The sequence below is a fragment of the Muntiacus reevesi genome, chromosome 3, assembly GCF_963930625.1.
Source record: "Muntiacus reevesi chromosome 3, mMunRee1.1, whole genome shotgun sequence".
NCBI lineage: Eukaryota > Metazoa > Chordata > Mammalia > Artiodactyla > Cervidae > Muntiacus > Muntiacus reevesi.
In genome coordinates this window covers 252,085,951-252,098,522 of record NC_089251.1, presented here as the reverse complement: position 1 = coordinate 252,098,522, position 12,572 = coordinate 252,085,951, and the positions used below count along the sequence as shown (strand labels likewise).

General features: G+C 37.0%; 1 protein-coding gene and 2 non-coding genes across 3 annotated transcripts in view; 2 read left to right on the top strand and 1 right to left on the bottom strand.

Annotated features, from left to right (window-relative positions):
• The window catches only part of CCDC141 (coiled-coil domain containing 141), a 226,216-nt gene that overhangs the window by 19,044 nt on the left and 194,600 nt on the right, over positions 1–12,572 (top strand). The window lies entirely within an intron of this gene.
• LOC136165560 (U4 spliceosomal RNA) lies at positions 255–400 on the top strand. Its single transcript, XR_010662580.1, has one exon. It is a non-coding gene; the product is annotated as a U4 spliceosomal RNA (small nuclear RNA).
• On the bottom strand, positions 4,436–4,507 carry TRNAC-GCA (transfer RNA cysteine (anticodon GCA)). Its single transcript has one exon. It is a non-coding gene; the product is annotated as a tRNA-Cys (tRNA).

Genomic DNA, 12,572 nt, shown 5'->3' with positions numbered 1-12,572 from the left:
GACCAGTAAGAGGGCATCAGTGGTACATATTGCAGGCATGTGTCAAGCCAGTGAAATGAGAAGATGAAGGTGAGAGAGCAGCCTCATGTTTCAGCTTGATATCTCACATTAGGTAGATGGCTGTCTGATTTTTTTAAAGAAAGCCTAATTACTCTATGAGTAGAGAAGGAACTCTAAAGAACCATGACCTGTCAGATTCAGTTTCACGGGACTTTTTTTAACTTTAAGTTTCAGCTCAAAATATATCCCAAGTAAGCTTTGCGCAGTGGCAGTATCGTAGCCAATGAGGTTTATCCGAGGCGCGATTATTGCTAATTGAAAACTTTTCCCAATACCCCGCCGTGACGACTTGAAAAAAATATATCCCAAGTATTTATGTAATTGGAACTAGAAGAACCCAAACCACTGAAGGCTGTTGCTGACTACTTTCTGAAAGCCTGAGATTTTTGATTCAGTGTTCCCATAAGCTATTAAACTTTTACTAATGTGTTAGACGGAAAGCACTTCTTAGAGTAGCAATAAATAGAAATGTATAATATGAACCACAAATGTAATCTCATGTAATTTATTTTTCCAGTTTTATTGAAAGATAATTGGCATACATCACTGTATAAATTTAAACCTTATAGCATGACAGTTTGACTTACATATATTGTAAAGTGATCACCACCATAGGTAAACTAACATCTGTCTTCTCATACAGGTACAATAAGAAAAAAAAGAAAGAAAAGGGAAGGGGAAAAAAATTATTGTGATGAGAACTGACTCTTTTAATTTTACCCTATATTATGCAGCAGTGTAAGCTATAGACATTAGATTGTATATTACATCTTACAACTGCAAATTTGTGCTTTTGAACTACCAGTTCCCCCCTCTCCACACCTTCTGCCTCTGATAACCATTGGTCTGTTCTCTGTATCCATGAACTCAGTTTTTGTTTTTTAGATTCCACGTGTGAATGAGATCATACAGTATTTGTCTTTCTCTGTCTGACTTATTTCACTTAGCATAATGCCTTCAAGTTTTGTTCATGTTGTTGCAAATGGTAGAATTTGTTTTTTTTATGACTGAATACTATTCCATTGTATGTATATACACAATTTCTTTATCCATTCATCCATCGATGGACACTTGCGTTGCTTCTATGTGTTAGCTATTGTAAATAAGGCTGTTATGAACATGGAGGCCTGCAAATATCTTTTGAGTTACTGCTTTCACTTCCTTTGGTTATAGTCCCAGAAATGTGTCATTCAGGAGTTCTATTTTCAACATTTTGAGGATTTTCCATTCTGTTTTCCATAGTGGCTGTACCAATTTTCAATCCTACCAGCACTGCACAAAGCTTCCCTTATTTCCACATCCACGTCAGCATTATTATCTCCTGACTTTTTGATGAAGGTCATTCTATCAGGTGTGAAGTGATATCTCATTGTGGTTTTAATTTGTATTTCACTAATGACTAGTGAGCATTTTTTCATATACCTGTTGACCTTTCAATATATTTTCTTTTGAGAAGTGTCAATTAAGATCCTTTGCCCATTTTTAATTTCTTTTCCTTTTTTTGCTTTTGAATTGTAAGAGTTTTTATTCATTTTGGCTATTAACCCTTTATCAGATATGATTTGAAAATATTATTTTCTCATTCCATAGATTATGTTTTCACTTTGTTGATGATCTTTTTTGTTGTGCAGCAGCTTTTTAGTTTGATTTAGTCCCACTTGTTCATTTTTAATCCTGTTGCTTATGCTTTAGATGTTATACCCCCCAAAATTATTACCAAGACACATGTCAAGGAGCTTTATTCCTATGTTTTCTAGGAATTTCATGGTTTCAAGTCTTATATTTAAGTCGTTAATCCCTTTTAACTTTTTAAAGTGGTGTAAGATAAGGATTCAGTTTAATTCTTTTACGTATGAATATCCAATTGTTCCAGCACCATTTATTGGACATATATGTAATTTTAAATTTCCTAGTAGCCTCATGTAAATTTTAGAGCATTAAATACTTACTTTAGAAAATGATAAATGTCTCAAACCAACAATCTAAGTTTTTACCTTAAACAGGAAAAATAAGAACAAATTAAAAACTGAGGCAAGCAGACTGAAGCAAAAAATAAAGAGCAGAAATTAATGAAATTGACAACAGAAAAATAACAGAGAAATGAATGTTTCTTTGAAAAAGTCAGTGAAATTGATAAACCTCTAGCCAGACTGAGAAAGGTTAAAAGAAAGAAGATAAAAATTACCAGTATCAGGCATGAAAGAAGAGACATCACTCTAAACCTCACAAACATTAAAAATATAATGTAGGAATACTATGAATAACTCCATGCACATCAGTTAAACAATTTAGAAGAAATTAACCAATTCTTTGAAAGCCATAAATTACCAAAACTCATCCAACAATAAAAGATTTTAAAAGTGAAGTTAATTTAGTAATACATCCAATTTATTCTAATATGTCTAAATTATTCAGCATATAATCGTAAAACTATTAATGAGATATTTAAAGTTTTTTCATTAAATCTTTAAAATCCAGCATTTACATTATATTTATAGCACATCACAATTTGAACTAGCCACACTTCAAATGACTAGTGGCTACCATATTAGACAGTAAAGATTTAGAGACTAAAGAAGATGAAATCTTCTGGGAATGAAAATATTTTTTAGCTCAGGAGAAGTCTGCCTATAGCCAAACTGATGAATGGAAGAGTCTGAAAGAATAATTATGAGATGAGATTTCTTTCAGGTACAAAATGAAAGAAAAGCATGCCAAAATATTTCTAAAAGCAAATTATCTTTGAGGGTGATTAATGAAGCAGTATTATTAGATACTGTCACAGGAGTAGAAATAGTTTTCACAGTGTAATATTTTCAAAAATGTAGGTGTGTAATTGTGTTTGCACTTGTGTTTTTATTTTCGTTTTTTTTAAAAGACAAAAATGTTACTTTTATTAATGTGAAGATGAATTAGAGGATACTGATTAGTGTGAATGCGAAGTGGGGGATGGTGGGGATGCTCAGTTGTGTCCAACTCTTTGTGAACCCACGGACTGTAGGCTGCCAGGCTCCTCTATCCATGGAATTTTCCAGGCAAGAAGACTGTAGTGGGTTGCCATTTCCTACTCCAGGGGATCTTACTGACCCAGGGATCAAACCCAGGTCTTCTGTGTCTCCTGCAGTGGCAGGCAGATTCTTTATCACTGCTCCAACTTGGGAAGCCATCGAGTGCCAAAGTAGGAACTATTAAATGAACTTCGGAGTTACTCAGATTCCCACCCAGTATCAGCAGGAAAGATAGCCTTGAAGAGCAGAAAAGAGCTAGTATTCTCAGCAGGCAGTTCTATTCCAAGAAGAAAAAGACAGTCAAGTATTGTATACTGAGCAAGAGGCGTTATGGGGCTTTCCCAGGACAGACTCTACCATGTCCTCCACCTGCCTCTTGTTTGTAGAAAAGCTTTAGTTTCCCAGGCCTCCCCAGAGTCACAGAAGGCTGGCTCAAGAGTTAATGATTGAAAGAATGTCAATATATAGTAATGACAAAAAGTAGCAGTTGGGTCAGGAGAACAGGAAAAGTTTAAACAGCAAATCATCCATATAGCAGTCACAGAATCTTTAGTTCCTCCATGAAGGACATAGGTGACAATCTGATTCACATTCCTGAGTAATTTTACATCTACTAAAACTCTACCAGATGGAAGAAGCTAACTGCCTGATGAGCACGTGGCCCCCACATTGGCTGGAGCCGGAAGATTGAGAATGTTAAACACGTCACCGCCTCTGTCCCTTCACCATCTACCAGCCAGAGTACTGTGCACAAGCACCATGAGCTCCCCTCCCTCACTTTGCCTCTAAACACTCTTCCCAGAAACCCATCCAGGAGTTCCGTGTTTTGAGCATTAGCCTCTTGGTCTCTGCTGAGCACTGCACTTTCCTTCACCACAACCAAGTATCAGTAGAATGACTTTGTTGCTTGCGGGACAGTGGACCAAAGTTTGATTCGGTAACATTGCACGTGTGTTTTAGCTATTGGGATTGATTTTACTTGAAGGAGTAATTTCTTTAAAACAAATTACATAAGCATTTTGAAAGGATGAAATGAAAGCTTTATATTAATCTATTTTGAAAGATTGATGGTAGAAGGCAGTAATTAAATGGCAAATTGTCCGGTTGTGAGTTCTGGAAGTGTTATTGCATATTTCATTAATAATTTCATATGTATTTATAATTATGTTCATTGCTCAAATATTGCTCAGTGGACTTATGTTTTGTTGCTTAGCGGTACTAGTAACATAGGAAAGTGAGAGTGAAGTTGCTCAGTCGTGTCCGACTCTTTGCGACCCCATGGACTATAGCCCACCAGGCTCCTCAGTTCATGGAATTTTCTAGGCAAGAGTACTGGAATGGGTTGCCATTTTCTTCTCCAGGGGATCTTCCCAACCCAGGGATTGAACCTAGGTCTCCTGCACTGCAGGCAGACGCTTTACCGTCTGAGCCACTAGGGAAGCCCAATAACATAGGATACCAAATGCAATTCAGATTCTGAAGATAACTGAAAGGCTTCTGTTAACATGCCTTGCTTAATTTTGCTTAATGTTGGTTAACAGATCATTAAAGATAGTGTATTTTGTTACTTGAGTGATGAATATAGAGCAAGGATATACTTTTCATTAACATATTTATAAAACTTGGACCAACAAAGAATTTTTCTTTGTATTGCTTAATTCATTTATAAGTATATTATATATGAGTAGTTCACGCTCCAAGGTTCTCAGTCTGATGACTATTTCTAGGCCCCAAACTGAGGCAGTTCAGAAAGCCAGAGAGAGGGAATGATATAGAAATGAACAGTCTCTACATAGGGCAGTTAGAGGTAGGCAGGCTTAAGTAGGTGGTTCTCATCCTGACTGGCATAAGAATCTTAAAAAAAAAGAAAAAAGCATATGGCTCATATATGCAGGCCCCCAAACTGAAGTCTAGGGTATGCTGGGACACCTGTACATTTTTAAAAGATTTTGCAGTAATTCTGATACACAATAAGGAATAAGAAGCTCTGGCCCAAACTGGAAGAATAAAACAGCCACATTAAAAGGCTTGAGCAGAGGTGCCATCCAAAGGAATAGGAAAAGGGCCAGCCAGGAAAGATTAGGGGCAAAATAATCAGGGTCTCATCATGAACATTTGGGCAAATGGAAATTCCAAGACAGTATTGGATACTGTTGGAAGCAGTGGAGTGTCTGAGGAATGTGCCTTGAGATTTGAGAGTGAGGAAGTTAGTATTGCTCTCTGAAACCTATCTGGAACGCTCCCCTTTTATGCTGTTGACCACATCCTCTTCTGAGGCCCCTCTGCAATAACTTTTCGCCTGCCTACCTCTACTATAGTATCCGATTCATGGAAAACCTGTCTGTTTCATTTTTGTCTTCATTAGACTGTGAACATGTTTCCACTTAGCCCTAGCACTGTGCGTAGATTATATATTCAATAAATGTTTGTAGAGTGAGTGAAAAAATGAATGAGTGAATGAATGAATACATGTATCCATTACATAATTTCAGGGACCATTCACCTCTATGTAGGGGAAAAAAAAAACTTGTAAAGAAGGACTGTGGTAAAGAAAATAGTGATGGTTTATTATTTGTATACTGTACTCTTCTTACATCAGTTGGAAGTTTTTAAGACTTAATTATTAATGTATGGAACATTTGGGCTTCTGAGAGAACATGGTGGAACTGATAAATTACTCATACTATTTGTTTTTCTGGTCTATGTCATTATTGCTCTTTTAACTGAGGAATGAGCTGGAGGATGTTTCCAAGTGAATTACTGGTATCTTTGTTTTGGAAAGCTAAGTCACTGTCCTCTGAGAAGCACTCCCTGGGCTCCAACTCCATCTTGGGCCCATCTGTCTTCACTGGTTTCCACTGAGCTTCTCAATCAGCACGTCTTTATGTAGGTATTGTCTCACACTGTACTATGGTACTGGTTCAAGTGTGGGCTGGATAGACGTGTTAAAAGTGTTGTTTATGAGCATTTACACTGGAATCGTCTGGGGTGCCTGTTAGCTCTATGTGATAAGAGAGCCCACAGCTCCAGTGAGCTTTTCCTAATCCGTTTGCCTCGCTTTTAAAATTGGTTTGCTTTCTCCCACAGAGTCCAAAAGTCTGTTCTGTACATCTGTGTCTCTTTTTCTGTTTTGCTTATAGGGTTATCATTACCATCTTTCTAAATTCCATATATATGTGTTAGTATGCTGTAATGTTCTTTATCTTTCTGGCTTATTTCACTCTGTATAATGGGCTCCAGTTTCATCCATCTCATTGGAACTGATTTAAATGAATTCTTGTTAACGGCTGAGTAATATTCCATGGTGTATATGTACCACAGCTTCCTTATCCATTCATCTGCTGGTGGGCATCTAGGTTGCTTCCGTGTCCTGGCTATTATAAACAGTGCTGCGATGAACATTGGGGTGCACGTGTCTCTTTCAGATCTGGTTTTCTCAGTGTGTATGCCCAGAAGTGGGATTGCCGGGTCATATGGCAGTTCTATTTCCAGTTTTTTAAGAAATCTCCACACTGTTCTCCATAGTGGCTGTACTAGTTTGCATTCCCACCAACAGTGTAAGAGGGTTCCCTTTTCTCCACACCCTCTCCAGCATTTATTGCTTGTAGACTTTTGGATAGCAGCCATCCTGACTGGCGTGAAGGCAAGGGTGGGATGTTCTGAGAGAACAGCACTGAAACAAGTATACTATCAAGGGTGAAACAGATCACCAGCCCAGGTGGGATGCATGAGACAAGTGCTCGGGCCTGGTGCACTGGGAAGACCGAGAGGGATCGGGTAGAGAGGGAGGTGGGAGGGGGGATCGGGATGGGGAACACATGTAAATCCATGGCTGATTCATGTCAATGTATGACAAAACCCACTACAATATTGTAAAGTAATTAGCCTCCAACTAATAAAAATAAATGAAAAAAAAAGAAATAAATAAAACCAATGAGAGAAAAAAAAAACACAGAGAGCTATGAGAATGGCCTATTATTTTTACATGGCCTTCATTTTAAAATTAATGAATTCTTCATTAATCATTTAGAATATTGATGCAGGGATTTAAGGTAAATCAGAAATAAGAATAAGTTAATGATGTTCTAGACACTTTTTGATTATAAAAAGTTTTTGTTAATTTATTTGCTTCTCTATGCAATCATCTGAACTTCTGACTCATTTCAAGTAAATTATAATAGGATTTGAAGCTAACAGAATAAAAATAGTTTCTTCCATTAAAAAAAAATGGTTTGCTTAGCTGGGTTGTTTTATTTTTTTTAACATATATATATATTTCCCCTTAGAGTTTCAGCCTCCTCTGGATAGAGATTGTGTCAGCATATACTAAGTTATCATCTAGATCATTTCTGTCTAAATTAGTTGTAAGAGGTTTGGAGCCAAATTATGATATATATATAAACATAATACAGTGGGTTTTTTATACAGTACTTAATACATGTCAACCACTTTTAAAATTTTAATATTTCATATCAAGTATTACTAAATATTTAAAAATTATTTATTTGTTTAATCCTTAAAATAATTCTGAGCAGTAAATTTTATGAGAGGTAATATACCTTGCATGTGAGCATGAAGCTCTGCCTGCCTAGATGTGAATCCCAGGGTTGCTGCCTAGGTGTGTGACTCTGGAAGAGTTCCTTGCCCTCTCTTTGTCCCAGTTTCTTTCCCTGTAAATAATAATACCTACCTAGGAAAGTGTGTGCAAGTGAGTGGGTGGGTGGGTGAGTGAGTCAGTGAGAGTGAATGAGTAAGTGAGGTCACTTCTTTGCGACCCTATGGACCGTAGTCCATCTGCCTCCTCTGTCCATGGAATTCTCCAGGCAAGAATACTGGAATGGGTTGCCATGCCCTCCCCCAGGGGATCTTCCCGACCCAGAGATCGAACCCATGTCTCTTATGTGTCCTGCATTGGCAAGCAGGTTCTTTATCACTTGTGCCACCTTGGAAGCCCTCTGTAATTGGTATGCTGGAGTTATAAGGATATCATGCCTCCACTGACCTAAAAGGACCATTCTGTAATTTCTCATCAATGTTACAGCCATGGGTCCTATAGGATTTTCAGGAGTCCAGTTGTGGTAGCGTCAGGATGACTTGGCTCTGCTGGACTAGACTCCCTGTCTTCTACGTGCCTGGCTCTGTGTTTGGCATTGCAGGGTGGGGAGACACAAAAGAAATGAAAGAGACATCTTTGGCCTCTAGAGACTTGTATAACAACACAGGGGGAAGTAACTGTAGGAGACCAGTGAAGCCATTAAATAACAGTGATATAACATCATCAAGGCACTGGATGATTAAGTCCCCAGGTGAAAACTGACGTTAGTGAAAGTAGTATGGGCAAGTTCAGATGACAAGAGAAATTGACTTAGCTGGAGTGGTTCTAGGGAGAAGGTAGAATTTAAGGTCAACCCTGAAATACAGGACTGTGGGAGTAACAGGTGTGAGAAGTTTCATTTCTGGAGCAAGGAAGAGAGCAAACTCTTTCAGGCAGAAGTAGCTCTCTCTTTCCTCTGCTTTGGCTTCAACCTGTGAACAAATGTGAGTTCAGTACTTGTATTTATTTATCCTTCTGTTTGGTACAAAAACTTCCCAATGTTTTAGCTTTCATCAGATCTTAGGGAATGTGTCATTCTCTTTGTTGTTATTTTGGCATTTTATTTAAGCATGGTAGAATTCAAATGCTCCAGTAAAACACACAATGACATTCTTGATAAGACTCCAGGATTCTTTTTCTCAGTCACATAAAAAGCTACAGATCTGAGGGGAAGGTAGTAAAATCTAAACAAATCCAGGAGTATCAACACATGCCTCAAATAACAGAAACCCCCACGAATAATCTAATCCGTGCACCTGTAGATGACTTCTAATTATATTATTTACTTCATTTCACAAAGCAGACATAGAAGTCATTTATATGCAAATACTCAAGAAGAAAAAAATTAAGAAAATGCATTTATGAAAAATAATGTTGTAGAGTTATTTGGGTGCATTTAAAATCTGTTTTAAAATATAATCTTTTATTGGGTCTCTACAAAAATCTTTTTTTGTACAAAAATTGCTTTGCAGTAAATTGAGGAGAAGAAAATATCTGATTCTATTTACGTCTAGTTATAAAGGAACTAAGTTGTAACTTTGAAAGGGAAAGGTTGCCCTGGCATTTCCTTTGTGAGCAAATTTTATACTAAAATGGACCTTTTATGGGCCTTTAGTAAATGACTCTGGTTTGACAAAAAAAAAAAAAAGTCTGCTTATTTTCTTGAATCTAAATTGACTGATTCAATGCAATGCCAGAGTTTTCCCAGTTACTTTTCTTAGTTTCATCTTTTTCTGTCATGGCTTATGTTACTGACATTTCCTAGCAGCAATAGAACCATCTGATATTTTACTAATTTGGGTTTAGCACAGGAACCACTGAAAGTTAGAGTCGCCCTGAAGAATTCTTAACTGAATGAGGGCCGTGATCAGCTTTCAGTTCGAGGCTGTTTCCACCCTGAACAACTGTGGCCCTCACGGTTTTCAGCAGTCCATCAGCTGCAGCTTCTGTTTCAAACTGGAGGCCAACCAGACATCAAGTTCCGTTACGTGTGCCAGTTTGGATGAGGGGCGGCCCTTACAAACAGGGCAGGACGATAGCATCATCAAACAGACGTGTGCAGTCAGGTTTTCACAGCTGGAATTAGGTGTGGCCTGTTCCTTTTTCCTTGCATCAGAAAATATTTTAAGCCAGAAAGCCATTTTGTTTCCATGCTGTATGTGTAAACTGAAAATTAAATTTAAGAAGTAAATTTATAGAGGTTTATAAAGGAGGGTATAACCTATGTTGATAGGGAAGTGAAGGCATAAAGTACCCGTGAGAAGAAGTATGTGATTTCCAACTCATTTATGATCTTACCATTATCTTACATTTTGGCAGTCATTAGTAATGACTGATGACTAACAGTTACTAACCTTTATGGAAGAACAGTGGCCAAGCACTGTGCTAAACACTTTCCATGCATCATCTCATTTTATCCTTATGACAATATTATGAGAAAAACACACTGCCTCTGGCAGCCACCAGTCTGTTTTCAGAGAGGTTTGATGACTTGCTCAGGGCGGATAAGGGCTGAGCTGGGGCTCCCACTCTGATTAAAATCCAGTTTGTCATGATCCTTCCACTGCACTGTATCCTGAGGTCTCCTGGCACAAGCTGAGCACTCAGGCCTTGTCCTGTCTGGAACTGTACCCTTGATTTCACGAAAAGTGCGGTCACATCACAGCCAGCAGTGAGGATGCCTTGCTCCCCGACGGCAAGGAGAGACCTAAGTCTTGTCCAGTGCCAACATGGAATGCAGAACCTTAGGGCCCCTGGTGAAGGCAGTGCGCATTGGCCAGAGGACACCAGGTGGGGAACATTGCACAACTCACATATACAGGGCTAAGGACAAAATTAGGTTAAATTATATTTTTAGATTTTATTCTAAAGATCCTCATATGATTAGAGTAGGAGAACAAAATACAGCTTGTATTGAGACGTGCAAATGCTTTCTATGGAGTTCTTTGGATTCCAAGTGATAAAAAGGATTATTATAATATAATGTTATAATTATATTATAATAAAGTTACTTAAAATGATAAAGTAACACCAAGTTATTTTTCATGTCTTATCTAACCTTCTGTGAGAGAGACTAAGAGCTGTACTGATGTATTTGAACTATGCTATTTCAACTTTTTAAAGTCAATATTAATTATTATTTAAAAGATATAATTTTATATTTTTAATATTGTTTTGTGCTTTAAAGTTTCAAGTTATATAGTTAAAGGCTAACAAGGCATTTTTTGAGAACTTACATAAGGAACAGTTAGAGTAACTGTGTGCCTGTACTTACTTGAGTAAATGAAACGCAGGATCAAGTGGACAGTTAAGGAGATAAAAAGATGTTTTGATATGGGTTACTGCAATTCTCATGATCGGGGTCTGAGACTGGGCATATCTTCTCATCTGTTACCATAAGTTACAACCTATACATGCTAAAGCAATAGATCTACTGTTTTGCTTGTCTCACTCAACAGATTTTGACTGAATACATCAAGTATGCAAGCATTGATCTTGGGATTAAGCAGTGGACAAAGCTAACAATGGTCATTGCCCTTCTGAAATTTATAATCTAGTAGAGGAAGACTGGTAACATACAAGTAACATTAAAAATCAAATATGGCGCAACCATATAGACCCAGATGCCTGGGAGAATCTAGTATATGCTTACTGTCATTAAGTTCCATACAATTTTACATATTTATAAAATTTTATTTTTTTGTATTTTCAATTTTAACTAGTTTTAGAAATAATTTTAGATTCACAGGAGGTTGCAAGGTTAGTTCAAAAAGGACCTGGGTATCCTTCATCCAGTTTCCTCTGATGGTTAGAACATACTCCATTATAATATAAAACCAGGAACTTGATATTGATACATTGTATTTGCAAAGTAGATACTATATCATTTTATCACACATGTAGATTTAGTATAACTACTTATGCAATCAAAGAATTCCTTTATCACAGAGATCTCCCTCTGCTGTATCTTCTTCCAGGTTCAACCCCTAAACCTTGGTAACCACAGATCTGCTTCCATCACTATAAATTTCATTATCTAAGAATTTTATTTGTATAAATGGAAGCATACTGTTTTGACTTTTTGCAATTGGCCTTTTTCATTCATAAAACTCTCAAGATCCATCTAAGTTATATGTAACATAACTTATCCTTTATTGCTAGGTAGCATTAAGATGGTATGAATGTACCAGTTTGTTTAATCATTCACCCATTCAGGCACATAATAGTTGTGTCCAGGTTTTGGATATTACCAATAAAGCTATTATAAATATTTTTTGTACAGTCTTTGTTATGGATATAAGCTTTCAATTCACTGGGATGAGTACTGAGTCTTATGGTAATTCTACATTTATTTTTATTTGAAAGTACCAGATTGTTTTCCAGAGTGGCTGTGACATTTTATGTTCTCACCAGCAATGCTGAGAGATTCAGTTTCTCTGCATCCTCACCAGCATTTAGCGTTGCATTGCTGTTTTATTTTAGGTCTTCTGATGAGTGTGTTGCAGTTATTAAATTGTAGTCTCCTATTGTAGATAATCACTTTACTTTTGATACAAAGCAAGGTATGAAGTAAAGAAAATAAAGAAAACATGTAATATTTTTGAGTAGCTTTGTCTACCTGAACACTACTAGAAGTGTTATGTAGTTAAATTAGAATTTCTGACACAAGAAAAGTATGATATTGAGTAATCTAAGTATACATGAGTGAAGCCTCAGTGTTGATAGGTCTTTATAATGAATACCTCCCTCTTACCATTAATGTTCTGCACATATAAAATCAAGGCTATGAGAGTCATTTATTTTTCTGAATGTAAATATATCTCAGTCATCAGTGGTATAGATCACAAATATGTTTTATCAATTCCTAAAGTCGCTAGGGAGACTCACCCAGATGATAGAAATATTTGGGA